At 34.9% G+C, this 4,242-nt stretch overlaps 1 long non-coding RNA gene across 2 annotated transcripts; it reads right to left on the bottom strand.

Annotated features, from left to right (window-relative positions):
• Positions 1–887: 887 nt before the first annotated feature.
• LOC110930896 lies at positions 888–3,768 on the bottom strand. 2 transcript variants are annotated; one of them, XR_004888960.1, is made up of 3 exons: positions 3,589–3,768; positions 2,841–2,930; positions 888–2,329 (listed from the first exon to the last, which is right to left on the bottom strand). It is a non-coding gene; the product is annotated as an uncharacterized LOC110930896 (long non-coding RNA). The 2 variants fall into 2 exon arrangements; XR_004888961.1 differs by having other exon boundaries at positions 2,841–2,910.
• Positions 3,769–4,242: the final 474 nt, after the last annotated feature.

The raw sequence follows: 4,242 nt of genomic DNA, 5'->3' as shown, positions 1-4,242 counted from the left end.
GAACGAAAAGCAGGCGTAAAATCGTTGAACCACGCACACCCGTTACAGTGTGTTAATGCGAATAAATTAGATAGAAACGTAGAAAACAATAACTAAGTCGATTTAGGACCAGCCCGTTGCGCCAATCTTGTCAAACAGGGAAATAGGGAGACGTTGCGACGGGCCTGTCCAATGTGAAAAAAATAGAGCAAAATACGTTGAACATCACACGCACGTTGCGACGTGTTAACTCGCAAAATTTAGAATGAAACATAAAATAAAAAGCTTGCGAAAGATAAAAGTATTGGGGACCAAAGTGGTAAATAAAAAAGTGTGGGGCTAAATTACAAAAGATGAAAAATTTTGGTTTAAAAGTAAAAAAAACTAAAAGAGGTTAAAACACAAAATATGAAAATCTTTGGGTTAAAAGTGAAAAAAAAAACTTTTTTTTTTAAAATTCCAATGCTTGGGGTACAACATCACAATGCAACAAAATGTTGCTAATTTGTAGTATGGAAATTTTTGATTACTTAATAAATAAAATATTATATAAATGCTTTAATTTAATATACCTATTAAATAAATGTCGGGTCCCGAGGGCTAGGTCGGTCGGGCTCGATAGGTGTTTTTTGAACGGCAAAGAATCTCATGTGTAAACCGATCCTGCTCGGGGCTATGTCCAAGGTCGACTTCTCGACCACCATGTGACCGTGCCCCTCGATGCGCGGGAATCAGATGGAATCTGTAAACCCTCGCGTCGTGTCAGGTTTGAACCCGAGATTAAAGCCCCGCTTCGTCTCTTCACCCAGATGTCACTTGAAAATGACCGAAGCGAAAATCAAACCTACATTTCCACTAAGGAGGGCAGACCAATTTACCACTAGACCAAGTTCTCAGGGATAGGTGTTTGTAACGCCCGTCTGGTTTTATTAATATTTTAATAAAAGATACAAATTTTTATGCTAAAATGTGTCTTTACAAAACTTGTTATACCAACATTCCCAAATGATTACAACATTTCAAAAACAATTTATAAGTGTTTACATAATTCACTTATATAAACACAAATCAAGATTTGACGCGGAAGCTTCATTTAACGTGTGTTCGGTTCTTGCTCGCCGCTTGATCTTCATCCGGATTAGGTCCATCTTCACCTACGGTCAAAACCATGTAAATAATTAGTTTTGACACTTTAATAATCGAGTATAAACAAGTTCCGTGCTTAACGTAACAAAACAAGAAATTATTTTTGTTTTGTTTTCAGCCCCTTCACCCGACCGTGTCAAAAAGTCACCCGGCCGTGTCAGTTAACATATATTTTTCACAGCCCAGCCACCCGGCCGTGTCAAAAAGTCACCCGCCCGTGTCAACTCTGCACGTCTATTTTTCATTAGTTCTTACCGAAACGGACATAACTCTCTCGTTTTTAATCCGTTTTACACGATTCTTTTTCCTACGCGTCTGTAATTTAATTCTCCATCATATGGAGTTAAAATCCGACATCCGGATTAACAAAAATTTAAGACTTTTAAATCTTTGGCTTATTACCCTTTTTACCAAATTTTGACCCGTTCGTGATTTTATCAAACAAACATTCCTATTTGATCTTTAAACCCATGAACTTCATAATTTCAATATCTCCTATTATATTAGGCTCAAAATCACGGGTTTGTATACCTTCTTTAACCCGTTTTGACTTAGAAGCTTATTTTGACCCGTTAAGGGTATTTAAGCACTTTTACCGCATAATTCATACCCATTCACTTCTAGCATTGTACTTCCATATTATTTATCAATTTATCTTCCACCACAACTATATGTGTGGAGGATTTAATGTGGAGATCTATTTATTCCGAGTTTTACCCCTCGGATTATCATTTTACGGCAAAGACTCATATAGAGTCATTTGACCCAAAGATTCACATATTTCACTTTTTATACTTAATACAAGTATCTATTTGGTTGCAAAACTCATTTCTAAGCAACCTTTAGGGATCGTTTGCTTAATTTCACTCATAAGGGCATTTTGGTCACTTTTACCCCTCCTATTACGACGAATGACCTTTAAAGCCATGTTCGACCAAAATCTCACTTTTAAAACTATAATCTTGTTTAGAAACCATTATATTTCTAAAATACCATAATCATGACCCAATTTATTCGGTTTACCTTAATGATAACCGAATATCTATATTTTATCCTTGTCTAACACTTATAGAACCTCAAGTTCTACATGACGAGTTGAATCATTATACAAACCTGGCTCGGATCAATATATTGACCCGTTTCGATACCTTGCCTTAGTAGCCGCTAAGTAATAGCGATGTCAACATTCAATCGATATTTATTCCTGTAATCATACAACTCGATAAACCATTAGTCGATATTGTCAAAGGGTGATATTTTCACCTTTTGACCCGTTTGGTCTAAATGACCGTTTACTTTTGCGAGATGGATTTATCATCATCTCGTCTACATGACTTGTACCGGTTTACACCGTACGGTCAATTTTCCTTATAAATCTATTTCTTGATCATTTTGACCCCTTTATATCTTACACCATACAGTGTCCTTCAAAACTAACGGTTATCGTCAACTAGTGACCACCTTACCGTTTAACCCTTATTAATTGTATTGATTTACCTTACAAGATAATCATTTAGAACTCGTTATTTATTAGTCATTGCATGACTAAATGATCTTATTAGCTCTTTTTAATCATTCAACATGGTTTATCATTAATGTCTTTTGTTCCGAACCGCACATGACGGGTCAAAACATCATAAGTCAAATATGACTTTTGATTATTCATAATCTATAAAACCAATAGTTGTTAATAAAAGGTGTAAGCTTTAACTTACCTAGTATCCGGATTATGCTCTTTTCCGCGTATACGATCCGTTTGACCCGCTTCTTTCCCCAAGCCTCCATCTAGCTTGTCAAGAGTCAAACTAGCATCATAATTCGTAAGATGGTTAGATTAGTCATCATTATTATGACTAGTTCATCTTACGGACTTTATGTCGAAACTTCTATTCGACTTCATCATAGGTTAGTTCGACTTTCTAAAGTCAACTACCTTTAATCATATAATATGCACGATTAAGGCAAATCAACATTATGATTAGAACCCGTTTTATCCCATATCTCATGTGATTAGTCAAGCTTGCCAATTACGCGTTTCACTTGAATTTCACCACTTTACTTCTCATTTAGGCATTTTAACAAACACCTAATGGGCATTCTTTTATAGAATTTAACAATCAAACTTATGGCTACCTATCTTGCCAATTTCAACATCTTTTACTAGAAGATCATCAAATTCATGGTTAAATGTCAAGATTAACTTCATAAAGTTTAAATAACACTAGTTTGACAATCATGGTTCTAGTGTTCATCATGTTTCTACAAAACCCATTTAAACACCCATAATGGATGATCATGAACTTTATAATTTCAACACTAATTCAACTAGTTATTGACTAGGGTTTACTCCTAGACATGATTTCATCCTAAATTCATCCAAACTTTAATCATACAAGCCAAATTTTCGATTTCATATGTTCACCAAGAATTCAAGATGGAACGAAATGATAAAATTTGGCATACCATATGATCCCTTCATCGAGGTGATCATGAATTCGTGCTTGGATTTCGATTTAGGTTGGATTTACCCCTTCAATTTGTTGATTTTATGCTTGTTAGGGTTTGAGCTTGAGAGCCCTTCTTGGCTCCTGTGTTTTGTACGACCAGAACACACACAAAGGTGTGTGTTTTGGTGTTTTTAGTTTTAATTAATAAAAGCTCATTTTCTCATCTTAACCATTTTAGTCCCTCTACTTTACCCAGGTTTATAAAGGTTACTACATCAAGTTCCCTCTTTATTTTAAAACACTAGACTAACTAGGTTGATATTCCTAGTTATTTAGTAGGTTATGGGAGTTATAACCTGTTTTATTTTAAGTCCCGTTAACTCGGACTTCTTATAAACTTACTCCCTTAAAAGCTTTTATTCACGTTGTATTTAATATTAGGATTATTCCTTTAAATCCTAATATTTTCGGGTTAAATTTTACCACTAACGGTATTTCACCCGTCTTTCAGTATTAACGGAGTTTGATTACTAATCCCATTTTCGGGGTGTTACAGTGTTACGTTCATATTATGGATTATATCAAATTCAATAACATGTGTAAGAGCATTCACAATGATTTCCTTTTCCCTATCCATATAATTACATTAAAAAACACTACTTTTTCTCTC

Source organism: Helianthus annuus, chromosome 3 (genome assembly GCF_002127325.2).
Source record: "Helianthus annuus cultivar XRQ/B chromosome 3, HanXRQr2.0-SUNRISE, whole genome shotgun sequence".
NCBI classification, from domain to species: domain Eukaryota; kingdom Viridiplantae; phylum Streptophyta; class Magnoliopsida; order Asterales; family Asteraceae; genus Helianthus; species Helianthus annuus.
This window is presented reverse-complemented; position numbering and strand designations above follow the sequence as displayed.